This window comes from Cupressus sempervirens, chromosome 5, assembly GCF_028749045.1.
Source record: "Cupressus sempervirens isolate cs-2001-9-10 chromosome 5, ASM2874904v1, whole genome shotgun sequence".
In the NCBI taxonomy this organism is placed as follows: Eukaryota; Viridiplantae; Streptophyta; class Pinopsida; order Cupressales; family Cupressaceae; genus Cupressus; species Cupressus sempervirens.
In genome coordinates this window covers 644,474,607-644,496,375 of record NC_143122.1, presented here as the reverse complement: position 1 = coordinate 644,496,375, position 21,769 = coordinate 644,474,607, and the positions used below count along the sequence as shown (strand labels likewise).

The 21,769-nt window shown below is 33.2% G+C and overlaps 1 protein-coding gene and 1 long non-coding RNA gene across 3 annotated transcripts in view; one reads left to right on the top strand and one right to left on the bottom strand.

Moving 5' to 3' along the window:
- LOC149557555 (uncharacterized) overlaps window positions 1-21,769 on the bottom strand; it is a 96,891-nt gene that overhangs the window by 23,897 nt on the left and 51,225 nt on the right. The window lies entirely within an intron of this gene.
- The window catches only part of LOC149557554 (uncharacterized), a 63,907-nt gene continuing 52,088 nt past the window's right edge, over window positions 9,951-21,769 (top strand). The window contains exon 1 of the long non-coding RNA XR_016364893.1: window positions 9,951-10,238. This is a non-coding gene — a long non-coding RNA (uncharacterized LOC149557554). The remainder of the gene's footprint in view (window positions 10,239-21,769) is intronic.

Sequence of the window (21,769 nt, the reverse complement as noted above, 5' to 3'; positions counted from 1 at the left end):
GTAGGGCTGTTACATATATACATTATGGCACGACTGATGGAGGAGGACCCCCTTACTTCTCAATATAGACACTAGCTTTTTCTTATTTTACACCCCTGTCATATCACAGCAAGAGTTGTTCCAAGCCGTGAGGTTGGGGCATCAACTAAACAATCAAGGAAACACCAACCAGGTTATGAATTCTGCGTCCATGCATCGGATAGTGCACTCTTTGTCAATACATTGGATTTATGTGATTATGTATTATGCACCAATTATAGTTCTATATCTATGCTCTGTGGCAATTTGATATCAATGCTATGAATTACGTCTATGCACCCAACGATATGCTCTGTGGCAATCTGATATCAATGTTATGAATTAAGTTTATGCACCCTGATGGAGCTTCAATTTTAGTCTCCATTATTTTTATTATGAAGAGTGAGCAAAGGCGGAATCAAATGAGGCGACCAAAAAGAATTGAAGCTCTAAAAAAGTTCAAGTTTGGGACTTTTATGTGAAGCAGTCTACCATTGATGCTTTTTTGTATATAAGCAGTTGCACGGGGCATTCCAAAACAAAGAACACCATAATGGATACATCTGATGGAACAACTAAGTCATCTAAAAATATTGAAGAGGATTTTGGTGCAGGGGTTAATGTCAGGATGATAACAGGGACTCAATGTTTTTTCATGGAAGATTTGGTATTTACAATTCATGCTGTTGTGAATTCTTCTGACATAAGGAGAATTCCCTTGCATTCTACTGCTTCCAGTGAAGATTCTCAGTCATCTAGAATTAAGAGCAATCATGTTGCACAACAGTCTGGAGGAAATATGACTACAATCTTAGAAAAATTAAATGGAACTTCTTTTGAGAAGAATTCCAATGAAGATCCAAAAAATTATGTTTTCAAATCCTCCAATGGCATTGAATCAACTCAGCCATAGCATGTTACATCCCAAATTTTTGACCTAATTTTAAACTTATTCATAACCGTTGGATTTAACAAATTATTCTTTCATAATCATGTGAAATAGGTAGTTATTTATAAATGTTGTATTAACTGTTAATGAAGATGGTCGTTAACCAATAACTATCATTAGGTGATTAGTTGTTGTTTGATTTAAAATAACGATTAATATGTTTTTATGAATTATTATGGAATTATTATTATGGCAGAAGTGTTTTTATGGGTGATTGCAGGAGAAGATGAAGAGAGGGCAAGCATTACTAAACAGGATCATCGGAATGGGATGTTCGCTTAAGTTCAGTCATCAGGATTAGCAGGTATGACCTTAAACTTCTTTGGAAAGGATGCAACGAGTTCATCACAGGATACATTTTTGGGACTGCATGAGCTATTAAGAAAAATAATCTAAGAAAAACATAAAATAGTTTAAATTAAAATATAATACATACCTCAAGAGATTTTCAATTGATCTTCATCACATTATTATAATAAATACTTACGTACACATAAATATAAAAATAAAATGGCACCAATAAATTATAATAACATAATTTAATGATGTCACCCCATTGATATATTTACATGAACATATATAAGAATATATTATAATAATAAATAAAAATTATAATCTTTCCAACTCCTCTTTTCAACTTTTTATTTTATTCTTAATCTTTCCAACTCCTCTTTTCAACTTTTTATTTTATTCTTTCTTTCCCTCTCTTTTCATCATTGATTTATTACTTGAAAATTTGAATCGATTATAATCTTTTTGTAACCGGTGGAAGCCAAGTAGTCATGTTTGCTCTCCATTTAAGGAAGCCGTGAGGGAGAGTCGGGAACACCTTTCTCCTTGGTGCTTGAATTCTTCTCTCCTTGTTTCAGTCTAGATTTTTCATGTTCATTTACCAACTTGTCCCTGCACAATCTGCCTTGATACAATTTCCAATCAGCCATTAAAAAGTCTTTGCAATCTTCCTTGATACGATTTCCAAACAGTCATTAAAACAACTTTGCAATCGGCCTTGAAACATCTGCAATCCGCCATTAAGTCTTCTGCAAATTACCATTGTTATCAACCTTGTTCAGATTGAGCAATTCTAACCTAGACGAGCAAGTAATTCTGGCTAAAATACTAAGGATCAACATTGAAGAAAGCCAAGAGGGAGCCGTCAAGATTCAAGTTTTCCAAAGAATACATTTCAGGTCATGAATTAACCTTTCAAGTTTACAAATACAAATCTATAGCAGTCGGCTAGGATCAGAACTTCTTCTTATGTCTATGTTCATGATTTTTATTTTTTTACTTGCTGAATAAACCTTGTTTCTTAATCTCTTTATATCAAGTTGAGTAGTATTCCATTAAGAAGAGTTTTTGTGTACAATAAGAACTTGTATGATTGTTTTTGTTCACAAGAATAATATGTCATAACTCATGATGGAACATATCAAAGGTAGAATGCTCATAATCTTTTAATACACCTGGGATTCATCGGCAATGTAGCCAAGAATGGTGAAGAAGTGTGAAAGGTTAGAGTCCTCATAATCTTTTAATACACCTGGGAATCATCGGTTGTGAAGCCATGAATGGTGAAGAGGTGGAACAAATCTGCAAGAAAACAAAGAAGAAATCAGATATGAATAACTTAAAAGAAATATGCTTAATAGCTCATGCTTATCCCTGTAATGGAACCTGTTGTCAAGTCGAGCGGTGATGATCAGATCGATGAACCCATCGAAAATCCTTGGCCAAGGTAGTTTATAGGCATATGTGTCATCTAATGATCACTCGATGTTTGTAGCACCAGTTATGTAAGCATTTTCGTTTCATAGCTAAGTGGACACTCAAACACCAGGATGCTCAAGTGGCTGGACTGAAGAGCATCCCAAGCCCAATCCTAAAGTAGGGAGGGTCATTCTAATATAATAGAATGTCTGGGGATAAGTATGGTCTAAGGTTGGGAGGTTAAGCCTATGTCAATGCTTCTCCTCTCACTAATGCCGAGGCTTGCACAACCAATTCAAAGATCCTCTGATGATGCTTGAATATTCCTTTCTTTCTTGTTAAGTATTTACTTTACTTGTGAATCAGTTGATCATGAATATAGTTATGATAGTTAGTTGTTAATCTATTTATTTTAGCTGAACATGATCATAGTTAGGAGTAGTTAATCATTGATCTAGTAATTTCAATTGAATATGATTATAGTTATTTTTAATTGGTCATGAATACAGTTATGATACTAAGTCGATAATCTATTTATTTCAGCTGACCATGAAATTACAGTTATAAATAGTTAATAGTTGATTTTGAATATAATTACAATTATTTTCTGTTAATTGTTAAAAGTAGTTATTGTCATGTGAAAAGGATTTAGTGATCTATATAAATGTTGGGAGTTTTTAGTATAAAACGTCTTTGATTTAGATATGAAAATCTATTTGTTACATATGGTATCAAAGTGCTGGGTTCAACTCTGAACCTAGGGCACACTACCTTCCATATAAACTTGAAAAAATCTTAGAATGATTATACAGGATGCAAGTACGTAAAACACCCCACACGAAGGCTCGACATCCCATTTTCCCTTTTTTAATTAAAAATATGCCTAAATACGATTATACTTGCTGCTCCATGCCCAAAGATAATGAAACTCTGAACCAAGCATTGCAACGAATGAAGAAAGAAAAAGTCAAGCGGACCCTTGCTAGAAAAGAAGCATATAGGAACAAGTTAATTCAAAACTGGAACGCTCATCAAGGCAACTCTCTTTTGCATTTCCACAAATCCTGGATGGTGCAGGATATGTACCAATCTGTGCCAAAATTAAATACTGAAAAGCAAGAATAAATATTCTAATGTAAACATCCTCAATAGAGGAGATTTTTGTAAATAAGCTGCTATAAGTGCAGTAGCAAAGTATTAAGTTAATCAATTAGATTTATTTAATTCATATGTTTCATGCATTCACAAACTCTTTTTGTTGTGGAAATACATAAATATGTATCAATTCAATAAATTGACAATTTTTTTGTAAATTAACAAGATAAACCAATAAACAAAATAAAATGAATAGCAATGAGAACATTGTAGATCATGGCATAGTCCGTGAAAACACTCAATCATCCAATGACTTGTTACTTCAGATTTTGCAAGAAACACAACTGAAGTTGGAAAACATGGAAAAGAGAATGAATGAGATGGCAGCTCAAATGTGGCATAACCATGAGGAAACACAATCATCACCTCCTTTTAGAATAGAAATGGAAGTCTTCGGATATAACAAGAGAACCTCTGCACCCATTCAAACTAGAAAGCAAAAGAAACAAGAAATAGTGGTTGATCTATCAGTAGATATTAAGAAAATCAAATCACCCAAGTTCGTCGGTTCTGAGTTCGGAGAGGATGCAGAGGCTTGGCTAACTGAAATGGAATAGTATTTTGAAATTAGGAACTTTTCTGAAACCTCAAAAGTGGTTTGGGGAATATATCATTTTACTGAAAAAGCTACAACCTAATGAAGAAACACCAAAGTTGAGCAGAACATTAAAACCACTAAGACTACTTAGGAAAAGTTTATAACCATTTTTAGAAATCACTGGCTGCCCCAAACCTTTTATGATCAGAACTTCCAAATTTCCAAAACTTGAAGCAAGGAGATATGATAGTACATAAGTATTGGGAGAAATTTACCTGACTTTTGAAGTATGTACCACCATATCAACAGGATATAAATCTGAAGGTGAGAAAATTCATTATGGGTTTGAACAACAAAATAGGAACAGTCGATGTTCTCACTTCTCGAACTATGGAAGAAGCTCTAGAGAAGGTTGTTTGGCAAGAATACAAAATCAAGAAGGATGACTCCATCCAAGACAATAAAAAGAAAACAAACTGGAATATGAAGGATGCTAATTCTAGAACTCAGAAAAGACAGTTTAAGGATTTCAAGTATAGCAAGCCAGAGTCAAAGGGAAACAGAGTTAAGGATGTTAAAAGTAATTTTAATGCAATTAAGAATAATAAGAGTAATGAGAGGAAGGGACCACTTTCAAGGTGCTACACTTGTGGAGGAGATCATTTTGCTAATAAATGCTCCATCAAACCCAACACCAATCAGCCACAACGACCACCTCTTCCACAACAACAGCAAGTTTATTAGCAGAGGATCCATGCAGCCCTAGACAATAGGCAAGTAGAACAGCAAATAGGCCCAATTGAAACTCCAGGTAAGATCTACGAGAACCCTGTCTCCATTTTAATTGATACTGGAGCTTCTGAATGTTTTATATCACCAGGACTGTTAAGTAGATTTCCAAAGAGATCTAGTTTTATGGCAAAACCATGGACAGTCAAAAATGCAAACTAGTCAAGGGCTAAGGTAGAGCAGTGTCTGTTTGAGGCTTAGGTTGACTTTCCAAATTGTTCAACAGAATTGAACTTATATGTAGCACCTCTTGGGTCTTATGATATTATCATAGGCATCAATTGGCTTAGTGAGCATAAGGCCAATGTAGATTTTCTTGCCAAAATTGTAAATTATTTGGATGATTGAGGTAGGCTAACAAGCATTATAGGGATTAAACATGAAATTAAATCAAAACAGATATCTGCCACGCAACTTAAGAAATATAGAAAAAAAGGCTATGAGATCTTTGCAGTCAGGATTGAGGACATGAGAGAGCCTAAAAACACCACATATGGAGATGACTATATTTATGAAGATGGGGAAATCAAAGAAAAGTTAAAGGAATCTTTTGAAGAAAAATATCCCTATCTAAAGAATTATCAAGATGTGTTTCCTAAAGAACTCTGTGGTCTACGCCCTTCTCGAGCCTTTGATTTCACCATAGATTTGATACTAGGAGAAGAACCCATTTCTCGGGTACCATATAGGATGACTACCACGGAATTAATGGAGTTGCAAATACAACTATAGGACATGTTATACAAGAAACTAATTTGGCCTAGTGTTTCACCATTGGGAGCCCAAGTGTTGTTTGTTGGGAAGGACAGAACCATGAGATTATGCATAGATTACAAAATGCTCAATAAGGTTACTATCAAGAATAGGTATCCATTTCCTAGAATAAATGATCTTTTTGATCAAATGAAGGGTGCGACAGTGTTTTCAAAAATTGATTTGAGGTCAGGATATCACCAGCTTCATATCAAGGATGAAGATATTCACAGACCTGCATTCAGAACTAGGTATGGACATTACGAATTTACAATGTTGCCATTTGGGTTAACCAATGCCCTAGTAGCTTTTATGAACTTAATGAACAGCATATTTCAAGATTGTCTGGATAAGTTTGTGCTGGTCTTTATAGATGATATTCTAATCTATTCAAAGAACGAGGAAGAGCATCAAAAACATTTAGAAACTGTTTTGCAAAGGTTAAGAGAACATAAATTATATGAAAAATTGTCTAGATGCACTTTTTATCAAAAGAAAATTAAGTATTTAGGGCACATTATATCAGCTCAGGGCATAGCTGTAGATCTGTCAAAAATTAAAGCAATTAAGGAATCATCTATACCTAAAAATGTGTCAGAAGTTAGAAGTTTTATGGGATTAGCAAGATTTTATAGAAAATTTTTTAGGAACTTCTCTAAGATAGCTTATCCGATCACATCACTTCAGAGAAAAGGAAAGAAATTTTTTAGGACAGAAAAGTGTCAATCAGCTTTTGAATACTTGAAGGAAAAGCTAACTACAGCACCCATGCTAAAAGTATCTGACCTACAAAAACAATTCGTAGTTATAATAGATGCATCAGGAGAAGGTTTAGGAGGTGTGTTAATGCAAGATGAACAGGTAATTGCATATGAATCCAGGAAATTGAAGAATTATCAACAAAAATACACACCTCATGATCTAGAATTAGCAGCTATTATACATGCTCTTTAGATGTGGAGACATTACTTGATCGGAAAACCTTTTGAACTTCGATCTGATCATCACAATCTGAAATATATCTTCACACAACCAAATCTAAATGCTAGACAAAGAAGATGGCTGAAATTTTTAGCAGACTATGAATTCGACATAAGTTATATTAAGGGCAAGGAAAAAAAAGTGGCAAATGCCGTAAGTAGGAGAAGACACATTTCTGCAATGGCTACTGTAAACTTCAGATTAAAGGACCAGATTTTACAACATCTAGAATATGACGAGTTTTATGCATAAATATCAGCCTAGCTCTTATCAGGGACCCACAAGATTCTAAGTATCTAGAATTTAGTTTAGAAGAGGATGGATTGCTAAGATACCATAACAGGATTTATGTACCCAACAACCTTGAACTCTGAAGAATGATTCTAGAAGAATATCATTTAGCTCCATATTTAAGACACCTGGGGGTAACTAAAATGCTATCTGATATAAAACCCCTATATTTTGGAAAGGAATGAAAAGGGAGATAATAGAATTTGTTGTAGGTTGTTTAGAATGCCAGAAAATAAACGCAGAACATCAATACCTAGGAGGTCTTTTGCACCCTAATGAGGTACCCGATTGGAAATGGCAGATAATTTCCATCGACTTTGTATAGGGGTTACTGATGACACGGAATCGACACAATATCATTCTGGTAGTAGTTGATAGATTGACAAAAGTTGCTCATTTTATACCAAGGAATATGATTGATGGAGAACCAAAGATTGCTCATAAATTCATAAAAGAAATTTTCAAATTGCATGGAATTCCAGAGAAAATTATTTCAGATAGGGATGCTAAGATAACTTCTAGATTCTAGCAAACATTATTTTCAGCATTAGGTACTAAACTAAACATCAATTCAGCTTATCATCCTGAGACAGATGGTCAAACAGAAAGAATATATCAGGTATTAGAAGATCTTCTAATAGTATATTGTATGGATTGACAACACCAGTGGGAAACATACTTACCGTTGGTGGAATTTGCGTATAACAATTCCTACTAGTCTATCATTAAAATGGCTCCCTTTGAGGCTTTGTTGTTGGAATAGACCAAGTCCATATCTTTCTCCTATTGCAATTGAAATTGCAGTTAACTCCACCACATGTATGCATGATTGAATATGTCTCCAAACACATGGCAAGGTTGTTAAGTGTTAGTGTTGTCATATTACACTGTCCACATGTACGCTCTAGACTCCTCGTTTGTAGCTAGAAGTCCTCTATTTATAGAGGCTATCTAATCTGTATTATTGTGCAGCCAGATTAATAAATTACTTTTGTTAGCTACTGTCACCACTTTCTTTCTTAGTTCTACTTTTTAATATGGTATTAAAGCTGTTAGATTTTTTAGGCTATGATTTTATTTAAATATGTCAATGTTTGATCTTTGTTGATTCATGAAGCTGCTACTTAAAATGTGACATAGAAGATATGCTACTGCCAAATGAAAAGCAAGGCTGATTATTAAAGTCAATGTCTGGAATAAAGAGACCCTGTGAAGATACAATCTAAGCTTCTAGTGTTGAGAGAAGCCGGTTGAAGATAGAAAAGTTGCCATCAAAGGAAATCGAGACTGAACAGACTAGTTGGGTATCATGTGAGAAATGTTTAACATATTGATGAACCATATATCTGAAAAACATTCCTACAGAACTAGCGAGCACAACGGCTGGGTACTCATGTGACTTGGTAGATGGATTAATTTTTTATATGGACTCAATATTATTGTGCATGAGAAAAGTTTAGAGTTGGTTTCCTCGTTATTGGAACAATATTGTTGTGAATTATGAACGGTTCGCGGTAAGCCAAAACCACTTGTTTAGGTGAAAAACGGTTCATGGTAAGCCAAAACCATTTGTTTAGGAGAAGAACAGTTCATGGTAAGCCAAAACCACTTGTTTAAGTGAAGAACGGTTTGTGGTAAGCCAGAACTACTTGCTTAGGTGAGAAACCCAAAAGAAAATCAATTGCATTAGTTGGGGCAAATCCCAAATGGTTATGGGTTAACCGGTTAAAAACCCATATCATAATGACACAAGGAACAAATTGATAATGAGAAGAGAAACCGAATTTTTTATGTTGTAAAATGGGTACCTAACAAGGCTCAATGCTGGGACCTATTCTATTTGAATTTCTTATTGTAATTTCGTCCATATAAAGAGTCTTTAGCGGTAGAGATTAAGGGAGGGTGTTGGAATAGACCAAGTCCACGTCTTTCTCCTATTGCAAATAAAACTGCAGTTAACTCCACCACATGTGTGCATGACTGAATATGTCTCCAAACACATGGCAAAGTTGTTAAGTGTTAGTGTTGTCACATTACACGGTCCACATGTACATCTAGACTCCTCGCTTGTAGTTGGAAGTCCTTTATTTATAGAGGCTATCTAATCTGTATTATTGTGTAGCTAGATTAATAAAATACTTTTGTTATCTGCTATCACCACTTTCTTTCTTAGTTCTACTTTTTAATACTTGTATGGTTGCAAATGTAGAACTCCTATGAGTTGGAATCACTTGAAAGATAGAATCATTGTTGGACCCGAAATGCTTAAGGAAATGGAAGAACAGATAATTCAGATTCATCAAAGATTGAAGGAAGCTAATGACAAACAGAAAAGCTATGTAGATGCAAAAAGAACACCTAGAGAATTCTCAATGGGAGAAAAGGTACTATTAAGGGTAAAACCTTAGAAGAGTACTATCAAGTTTGGTAAGAATGCCAAGTTAGCCCCAAGGTATGTAGGACCCCTTGAAATATTGGAAATTGTAGACCCAGCAGCTTACAAAATTGCTTTACCACCAGCCCTTGCCAGGATGCATGACGTCTTCCATGTGTCATATCTTAAGATATACATTATCCATCATGACCATATAATTGATTGGAAACTATTACAGGTGCGAGAACCAGCGATGGTAGAGGTAGGTTTTCTTAGTATAAACTGATTAAGTTTTTTTTTAAACTTTGTTGTGATGTTCATCGAGGACGATGAAAAATCTAAGGGGGAGGGTATGTTACATCCCAAATTTTTGACCTAATTTTAAACTTGTTCATAACCGTTGGATTTAATGAATTATTCTTTCATGATCATGTGAAATAGGTAGTTATTTATAAACGTTGTATTAACTATTAATGAAGATGGTCGTTAACCAATAATTGTTATTAGGTGATTAGCAGTAGTTTGATTTAAAATAACAATTAATATGTTTTTATGAATTATTATTATGGCAAAAGTGTTTTTATGGGTGGTTGCAGGAGAAGATGAAGAGAGGGGAAGCATTGTTAAACAGGATCATCAGAATGGGATGTTCACTTAAGTTCAGTCATCAGGATCGGCAGGTATGACCTTAAACTTCTTTGGAAAGGATGCAACGAGTTCATCATAGGATACATTTTTGGGACCACATAAGCTATTAAGAAAAATAATCTAAGAAAAACATAAAATAGTTTAAATTAAAATATAATATATATCTCAAGAGATTTTTAATTGTTCTTCATCACATTATTATAATAAATACTTACATAAATACACATAAATATAAAAATGAAATGGCACTAATAAATTATAATAACATAATTTAATGATGTCACCCCATTGATATATTTACATGAACGTATATAAGAATATATTATAATAATAAATGAAAATTATAATCTTTCCAACTCCTCTTTTCAACTTTTTATTTTATTCTTTCTTTCCCTCTCTTTTCATCATTGATTTATTACTTGGAAATTTGAATCGATTATAATGTTTTTGGAACCGGTGGAAGCCAACGACTCATGTTTGCTCTCCATTTAAGGAAGCCATGAGGGAGAGTCGCGATCACCTTTCTCCTTGGTGCCCGAATTCTTCCTTGTTTCAGTCTAGATTTTTCATGTTCATTTACTAACTCGTCCCTGCACTGTTATGATTGCAATCTACCGTGATACAATTTCCAATCAGCCATTAAAAAGTCTTTGCAATCTACTTTGATACGATTTCCAAAGAGTCATTAAAATGAATTTGCAATCTACCTTGAAACGTCTACAATCCGCCATTAAGTCTTCTGCAAATTACCATTGTTATCAACCTTGTCTAGATTGAGCAATTCCAACCTATCCGAGCAAGTAATTCCAGCTAAAATATTGAGGATCAGCATTGAAGAAAGCCAAGAAGGAGTCGTTAAGATTCAAGTTTTCCAAAGAATACATTTCAGGTCATGAATTAACCTTTCAAATTTATAAATGCAAATCTATAGCAGTCGGCTAGGATCATAACTTCTTCTTATGTCTATGTTCATGATTTTTCTTTTACTTGCTGAATAAACCTTGAAGACTTACAAAGAATTTTTTCTTAATCTCTTTATATCTAGTTGAGTAGTATTCCATTAAGAAGAGTTTCTGTATACAATAAAACTTGTATGATTGTTGTTGTTCACAAGAATAATATGTCATAACTCACGATAGAAGATATCAAAGGTAGAATGCTCATAATCTTTTAATACACTTGGGATTCACCGGCAATGTAGCCAAGAATGGTGAAGAGGTGTGAAAGGGTAGAGTGCTCATAATTTTTTAATACACCTGGAAATCACCGACTATGAAGCCATGAATGGTGAAGAGGTGGAACAAATCTACAAGAAAACAAAGAAGAAATCAAACATGAATAACTCAAAAGAAATATGCTTAATAGCTCATGCTTATCCCTATAATGGAACTTGTTATCAAGTTGAGCGGTGGTGATCGGGTTGATGAACCCATCGGAAATCCTTGACCAAGATAGTTTATAGGCATATGTGTCATCTAATGATCACTTGATGTCCATAGTGTCAGTTATGTAAACATGTCCATTTCATAATTGAGTGGACACTCAAATACCGTGATGCTCAGGCGGCTGGACTAAAGAACATCCCAAGCCTGATCCTAAGGTAGGGAGGGCCATTCTAATATAATAGAATGTGCGGGGATAAGTATGGTCTAAGGTTGGGAGGTTAAGCCTATGTCAATGATTCTCCTCTCACCAATGTCGAGGCTTGCACAACTAGCTCAAAGATCCTCCGATGATGCTTGTACATTCCTTTCTTTCTTGTTAAGCATTTACTTTACTTGTTAATCAGTTGATCATGAATACAGTTATGATAGTCAGTCGTTAATCTATTTATTTCAGCTGAACATGATCATAGTTAAGAATAGTTAATCATTGATCTAGTTATTTCAATTGAATATGATTATAGTTATTTTCAGTTTGTCATGAATATAGTTATGATAGTCGATAATTTATTTATTTCAGCTGACCATGAAATTACAGTTATGAATAGTTAATAGTTGACCTTGAATATGATTACAATTATTTTCTATTAATCTTTAAAAGCAGTAATTGTCATGTGAAAAGGATTCAGTTATCTATATAAATGTTGGGAGTTTTCAATATACAATGTCTTTGATTTAGATATGAAAATTTGTTTGTTACATAGCAGCTCTTCCATTGCTAACACTTTGGGTAATCTGAAGAATACATTTTCTTGTTTTTGTTATGCACCATGATGATTATACACCTAGACATTCAGGACCTTCTAGATGCAACACGAATGTTAGTTCCAAGTGCAAGGTCTAAAGTAGGAATCAATCGATGATGCACAGATAGTAATTATATGCAGCATGTAAAAGATATCAGTTAAGAAAGAGACATTCACAATAAATAGAATGGAGTCAATTGATCATCTTTGGTGCTATGATGGAGATAATATTACATATCCCTCTCATAGTACGGATTGTGGAAGAATTTTTAAGTGTGCGAGTGCCACTGGAAGATACAGACATTGGACCTTTGGTATCACCTATCATGTTACAGGCAGAGTCAGAAATTCTAAATTATTCAGAAACAATTGATTATTATTGCAAAGCCTGGAATTGTCCCAATATCGAAAAGAATTAATTCATTTGTTTGCAACAATGCTTACTGCTCTTTTATGTTCATTGTAGGCTCGCAAGCGGAAGAAGGAACAATTGGAGAGAAGCAAATGATTCAAAAATTAGCAAACGAGAAATGTTTCAAATATATTCATGAGGGATTTAGAAGCCTGTTGAATCCTAGAAATACCTAGAGCCTCGATTCTGTATGAATTATTTGTCTCCAACAGCAGTCGCTTCTAAAGGAAAAATTTCTTTCATTCCAACACCTAAAGTGATCTTCTCATGTCATGGTCATGGGATCTTTAAGCACAAACAATGATTGTATTATGCTCAATAAATATAAGCATGAAGTGGATCATCTACCTACAGCAGGGGTTGATGAGTAAAGCGTATTCAAATGCTCTGAAAGTATTTAGATTAGATGGGTTTGAAGATCTCTTATTCTCCAAAGATTAGACAACTCGCTATCCTCATATGCGTTAGAAATATCTTGTGCCATTGAAGATATTTTATAAATAAATCACTTAGGTATTAGCCTTTACGTGAAATAAAATAGCTATATTTGATAATTAATTCCCTTTATGTCAAATTTATGATTTGCAGGTTGATTAGTTGATCAGTTATTTGTCAAGAAGAGGTGTGATGGATAGGATGTATTCTTTCATCCTCTATAAATATGTATAAGCCATAATCGGCAAAGAGACAATTCCTATTCATATTAATTTTTTACATATCTAATTCACTTTGATATATTATATTCCTTCACTGGTAAATGAATGAATTTTTTGAACTAAGCTTGTGAATTGTGCGATTCTGGAGTCAAACTGCATTGGATGGATCATCCGTAAGGAGTGTCTCCAATGCAATTTTATTTCTGGCATGATTAGTAAGAAATATTTATTTTATTTGTATGAAGCTTTAGAGTTAAGATATTATATAGTTTCATCCTTTATAATTATTATTTTAATTTTATAAATAATTTATATGATAGATAAGTGGACAGGATCAATTATAGCATTTTAAAATCGAACATCATAGATATTGAGAAATATTTAATTGTTTCTGAATCTATGTCTGGTTTGTTTCTGAACCACAAGAGTTAAAATACATTTTAGACTATTTTAAAATTGCGTCTATATATTTGATCTGTCACATCTAGATTACTAAATTGTTTATAATTAATATGCGTAAAATTTTATAAAGTTGTATGTTTTAAACTTACAATACACTCTATCACCCTTCGGCACTGGTCTTTATATTTTTTATAATTTGCAGTCCATATGCTGGCAATTATTTCATATCTTTCCCTCTGAAGAATTAATATATTCATTTGTTGCATTAATCTATACTCATTTTATTTTTAAAACAATCATATATTCATTTATTATTTGTAATTCATAATTTGCAATCCTAGCATCGAGTTGGCAAGACTCGTAGAATTCTAATCTACGGTTTTGGGAACCAACAGATTGGTGACTCTACTTGGGATGTTGCAAAATAAACCCTAAGAGTTTCTGATTGTAGACCAGTAAGAGTTAGAATTCTATTTTATTTAATAAAGTATTTTGATATATTTAAAATTATAAATTGATAAGTTTTTTACAGTACATTTAATTTCCTTGAAGATTTCAATCTCTTGTAATTATTTTATAAATCTTAAATTGCATTATGAAGATATGATCTTGTAGAAGCATTGTATGTTTTTCTTTAAGCTTTTTCTGCAGATTCGATCTTTGGTGAGGTATACTCTGTTAGAAGGAAGAACTCAGATTTTTGAAGACAATTTATTTTCTCTATTTGGAGGTGGCGACTCTATTGTATTTTGATTGGTACTTTAACAAAAGTAGTGCCTCGATCATCAGTGACTCTGCTGAGGGAGTATACTCAAAAGGAAATGATGGATGGTCTTTCAAATGTATCGATTATTTTAAAGAAAGCCTTTTGTTCTAGATGGCATCAAGCCATTGGATTTTAGCAATTTTGATTATGAACCTATCAAGTTATCTCCAAAGCTTTCACAACTGGTACCAAAGTTCCATGGAGAATGGGATGAATCGGCAATTCGACATTTGGATGCATTCTATACATTTATAGAAGATTATGAGATTTGTGCAGAAGATCAGGTAATGAAATTGTTTGTTAGGACTTTGAAGAACAATGCAAGACAGGAATATGAATCATTACCCACACAATGCATCTGATCCTGGAAACAATTTGAACAATGGTTTCTATATGAATTTCATGATACAAGCAAGGAAGATGACATGCGTTATAAACAAGATGAAAATCAAAGCTGCAACATGGAAGAGGATCCTGACATGTCTCCACTTGATGCTTTTTTCAATTTGGAAAGGTATGAGGGTGAGACTTCAACACATTTGTTTTTGAGGGTGATGAACACTTATAATGAGATTCTGTTGAGCCTCAAACCTCCTTACATGGAATTTCTAAACAAAATTGTTAAATTGAGAATCTTGCCAAAAGACCCTAATGTGAAGCTTCTTCTTCACATATGGGATCAAGCTATTAAAGATGAAGCAAAAGATGCCAAAGTAAAACAAGGACATAATGATGTTTCAAATTCAAATGTAGAACTCGAAGAAGAATTTGATAATGATGAGATCAGTAAGGAATTAGATTGTGAAGAAAATGGAAATGATGAAGAGGATTCTCTCAGTGTGGATGAGATTTCGACCTTGTTACACATGGAATATCAAAAGTATGTTGAAAAGTGTGGTCAAATTTTTCTTACCATACACAAAGAAATCAGATCAAGGAGAAACAAATTGATGTGTCCTATGAAACATTCAATAAACAAGAAAATATGTTCGTCTTTACAAATCCATATCACTTTCATGAAGAGGAAAACAATGAATCAGAAGGATCATACACTTCTCAGAAGGATGACATATTTGTTGAAGATGTGCACTCTAATCAAGGTATAGAAGGAGATTTCGAAGACAATATGAACATACATGAAGAAGAAGATGCATCCAGGAAGGACTACAAAATCATTTCAGATCTGTTATACAGTGAAACAATAGAGAATCTTGACAAAATATTTTATAAAGTTGAAACAGAGAAAAGTACAACATATGAACATGAAGAAGTTTTAAATGAAAGTTCTCCTGAAGATATGGCCGAGGTCTCTACTTTCTCAAAACCATTGTTTGAAGACAATTTTCTTTGCAATCAAGTCCATCAGCATCATGATGAAGATAGCATGTTTGATGATAGTTTTGGAGTGGATAAAACTCAAGATGTGCAAGTAGAAGATGAAATATATATTAGTTCATCTTATGATCAGCAAGCACAATCGTACGAGAGTGATTCTGAAAATTCTCCAATTGTCATGTATGATCAGATTTTTGATAAAAGAGGAATAATAGTTGCTGATTGTGAGCAGTCTTCAAAGCCTTTTTGTTATGAGGAACAACATCTAGAGAATGGAGATCAACCAAGTTGTGCAGAAAAAACTAATCTGGATGCTTGTATGACTGATCAAGAGCACAACTCAAGGGATTTTCTATATAGTGAGCAACACAGCGTACATGTGGATCTTTCAAAGGTTAAACAAGAGTCATGTGCCAAGGATTGCATTGATGAAGAAGAGTTGGTAAGTATTGCTCATAAGGACAATGTATTTGATACAGGTATAAAGGATGAGCAACATACCGAGGTAAGTATCCCAAAAGACTCTATGATAACATTTGTTAATAATATGCTTAAGGAATTGCTTTCAAGTTTTCATCATCCTTCTTTTGAGGATTTTTCTTTTGTGTATACTAATCAAATCAATGAAGTAAGAGATCAGATGTTTGGATTGAATTGTTAGTGAAATAGGATTTGAACTTGTAATAGCACTTATGGAATTTTTATGTGTTTTCCAAGTTACTATATGAATGAATATATATGTGAAATAAAGAGGCATGTCTCTTGAAGAGACATGTCTCTTTAACATATTAACTTATATTAGTTATAGTTATAACACAAGTAATATACACTCAATATATTATAATTGTTATATAACAATATATATAATAAGACATATATATATATATATATATATTTATGTTAATTATTCCATATATAATATTTGTGATATATTATATATCTCATATATATAATATAATTTATCTGACAGAATTATAACATCAACACTCCCTTTTAATGAAGAAGGATAAAACATATAGATATTACACCATAGGTAATATTTGAAAAATAATACATATAGGAAATCTTTGATCAGAAGATTTCTAGAATATGATAACATGTAAGTACTGGCCTATCAGAATATCAACATATGATATTCACCAATTACTATTTGATATCATATCTGGTAACATAAGCATTGGCCTATCAGAATATCAATCAAATGATATTCACCAAATACTCTGAGTAATGGCCTATCAGAACATCAACTAAATGATATCCACCAAGTACTCAATGTGGTAATGGCCTATCAGAATATCAAGGCAAGATATACACCAAGTACCAAAAATATATCTATACAAGCAACTTGTAGATAATCAAATTAATGATATCAACCGCCTAGTTATTGATTTATAAGATAAAGCCTTTACATGGAACAATTTTGCAAAAATGAATCATGCTACAAGTTATTGTAAGGATGTCACTTTACAATAACTTCTCCTAATACAAGTGATAATCATTTAGAAGTTGTCACTTCTTCATGATGTACGCAGGGGACAGGCTCATACATGTATAACATCAAAAGTTCGCATGGAGTCTCCACGAATACTGTCATGTAGTGTTATCACAACATTCACCATAAAACATATCAAAGAATAAGGTTTCTCCCTCAACTTCTCTGAGCTCTTAGCACAAGGTTCTCTCCGATGAAGTGTCAGACTTCCTCTAAATCTGTTATCATCCTTCTAACCTCTTGGAAGCAAGTCATGTCTTGTTTCCCTAGTTCAATGGGTATCCTGATAGCATAAAGCCTTCCAACCTACATACATGAGACTTTATCCCATGAATCATAGTCCTTTAGCTATTAAAGTTTATGACTAGTGTTGAATCCATCAACAAGGTTTACTCCTTCTGAACCAATATCATCAAAAATTTGATTTGAGCATTTTTGTTTTCTGCTCCTCTTTTTTCAAGGTTGCCTCTAATGAACTGTCAGACTCTCTCTCATAAGTTCAATCATCAAGGATATTTGCTTCAAGAAACTCACATTATCCAACCTAATCATCAGATGATTCATGAATCCTAAATCACACTTCTTAGGAGCTACTATCATAAGATTGAGTCTGCACAATATTTGGTAGCATGCCTAATGTACCAATCTTCTTTTCTTGCAAGAACATCCTCAGAGACAAAGGAAAAGATCAAGGAAAATAACTCTTTATAGTAATTATAGAAATACAAAATAAGAGAGAGACTACAATGAGTAGGTACATGTAATGTGAGTTTGTCAAACAATTTGAGTACGTCTTTTTTGCTCCCATATAAGGACGATTCAAATGGGAATAGAACATTGGTTATCATTCCTCCTTACAATGTTAGATTCCCACTCTTATATTATTGAACATACTCAAAGACAAAAGAAAAGAACAAGAGCATAAGGAGATAAATAACACTTTTAGTACATACAAGCATACATATAAGAGCCTGATTGCAAAATAAAAAATATTAGTCTTAAGAGAGAATACTTATCTCACTATTCTAAATCACATTGGAATAGTTCCAAGTGATTGCAAACCTTGTCTTTACTTGGACCCAAGGCATTTTGGATTGGTTTCCATTGCATAAATACCTCTTAACATTGTAAATTCCACCATTCCATGCTCATCTATATCAATTTTACACAATGGAGTACTTAATCTCAATACTCTCAACACAATATAGCTTTACAATTGTGGCATGAAGCTGGTTGGTATCTGAATATCATCATCTCTATAAATCATTGTCTTATCATATCAACTGCTCATAGTTTTGAGTGTTGTCTTTCTCCTATGGCTGATAATACACGATAGCTGACTTTTGAAATTCTTGTCAATTGTCTTCATTTCTTGTTTACAGCAACTTAAGAGATTCAGATAGAATTCCATTTGGATTATATACTTTATCTCGTGATTAATTGAGGGCAAGGCTTGTAGAAGTGTACATCGTGTCCGCATATCCATTCTAGATTTGATAGGAATTCATTATTACAAATTTCACTTGCATTTTATCCCTTTTTGAATCCAAGTTTAAACTGTATTCTTTGTTATATGAATTTACAAGAAAGGGAATGGTTATTCCCGATAATGCATGCTCAATTTGTTAACGTCTGATGGTGTCTAAAGATGGATATAATTTCTAATTTAGATTGATTTTTATCTCTTGATCATATATATTATATGATCTCCAACCTTATAGCCAAATCTTCTATTGTATGTGTGCTAGTCTAAAAAAAAGGATATAATTAATGATGAGTTTCTAATGTTCTCTAATTAGCACTCATTTGGACTTTGTTATTTTTCCAACGTCTGAAGAAGTATATAAAAAAATGAATGATGTTGAGATAGTTTGACTGCCTATATATTCCCTTTATAGTTGAGATCTGCTGAGTGTTCAATTGCTTTATTATTAACATGTATATCCTCTGATATTGTCGTGGGCTCCTCATGATGTATATTGGAAACCTACAATGAGATGGCATATGATATTCAATTAGTTGTTCTCATGATATTTACAAGCTTCCCCTCTTGTTTCTTGAACGCTGACTCAACTTCCATGGATACACTACCATCCACTGCTAATATCTGGCCTGCGTTTTAGTGTTTTACCCTTCTATCGTTGAAGATATTAGTCGCTGCTATTGGGAGTATGTGTATTGATACCGTTATGCATATATCATGACTACTGTATATGTTGATAGATATAATTCCTTGGTTATTGCTCCATAACATATATCGCTGCTTTCATAGGATTAATGAATATCACTGCTTTGTTATTGCTTGTCATGCCTTCACCAAACTGGGAACTCCTTTATATTTGTGTTGCCGTGAGGTTTTCTAATTTCAACGTCACTGCTTCTTTACAAACTCTGTTAGACTTAAATAAAGAATTTCTTCTGTTAGATTATAATCTTGCCTTGCATACTTTCAACGCCTTCAAACAATGAGACCATGATCGCTATATACCCAAAATATTGCCATAGTATATATGCACGATAACTATAAGCACTTCTCCATCGTCTTGTCATTTCACAAGTGGAGTCTGAAAACTAACATTTCAATCGCTGACTATACCAAGAAGGTTTCATACAAAGTTTTCTGTGTGTCAATCAAATAGATTGCTGCCAATCAATAGTCGTTGTCTCATCATTATCATCACTCCGTGGTCTTTTATTTATTTTCAACTTTATTCATTCAGAATAGCTGATAAATTTCTTGGACTAAATTGCCATTTTTCTACTTTGCAAATGTATACGGATGTTTTTCTCATTCTTAATACTTCTATGATTACTTTCCTTGATCATGGCTGTATGTTTATTCTTTATGAAATGCTGCTGTAATATATTTTAGTCTACTTATTGCTATTAATATATTTCAGTCTTCTTATTGCTATCTCTAAATGCTGACTGGATATTATAATAGATATAAATATAATCAATTCTTTTCAAAGAAGAACCACTGCTCTGTAACTTTCACATGATAAGGAATTCACTATATATAGTCAATGGTATATGCACAATCAATAATTTTCATGCTTGCTAACTGTGTGATTGTTTGATTCTATAATCTTTTATCCCAAGAGTTCGAATCTACTCTGATACCATGTTAGTGAAATAGGATTTGAACTTGTAATAGCACTTACGGAATTTTTATGTGTTTTCCAAGTTACTATATGAATGAATATATATGTGAAATAAAGAGGCATGTCTCTTGAAGAGACATGTCTCTTTAACATATTAACTTACATTAGTTATAGTTATAACACAAGTAATATACCCTCAATATATTATAATTGTTATATAACAATATATATAATAAGATATATATATATATATATAAAAGTTAATTATTCCATATATAATATTTGTCATATATTATATATCTCATATATATAATATAATTTATCCGATAGAATTATAACATTAACATGAATAATACTAAAATTTATTTCTTTTCAGATGATCCTATTGATACGGTAAAGGTTAATTCTAAACAAATGATGAAGGAAAAACACATAACATTTGGTGATTGTTTTCTATTTTCTAACAGATCAGATTTTATTCAGGAACAATATAATACCATATTAGTAAGTTCAAAATGTTCCACAATCAGAATCGGGTGTTCGATAGAGGAAAGAAGTATTGTTCATTTTTTGGGGAGCTTGGGGCCACCCAATTTCACCGTGCATCATGCTAAGTATGGGTGCTCGGTTTGCTCCTCCAGAGAAAGCCAAAATCTCACTATGCCCTCAAGGGGCATGTGTCCCCAACGAGAGCCATTGATGGAGCCTCAATTTTAATCTCCATTATTTTTATTATGAAGAGTGAGCAAAGGCGGAATCAAATGAGTCGACATACAAGAATTGAAGCTCTAAACAAGTTCAAGTCTGGGACTTTTATGTGAAGTAGTCTACAATCGATGCCTTTTTGTATATAAACGGTTGTACCGGGAATTCCAAAACAAAGAACACCATAATGGATACATCTGATGGAACAGCCAAGTCATCTGAAAATACTGAAGAGGATTTTGGTGCAAGGGTTAATGTCAGGATGATAACAGGGAGTCAATCTTTCTTCATGGAAGATTTGGTATTTACAATTCATGTTGTTGTGAATTGTTCTGACATAAGAAGAAGAATTCCCTTGTATTTTGCTGCTTCCACTGAAGATTCTCAGTCATCTAGAATTAAGAGCAATCATGCTGCACAACAGTCTGGAGGAAACATGCCTACAATCTTAGAAGAATTAAATGGAACTTCTTTTGAGAAGAATTCTAATGAAGATCCAGAAA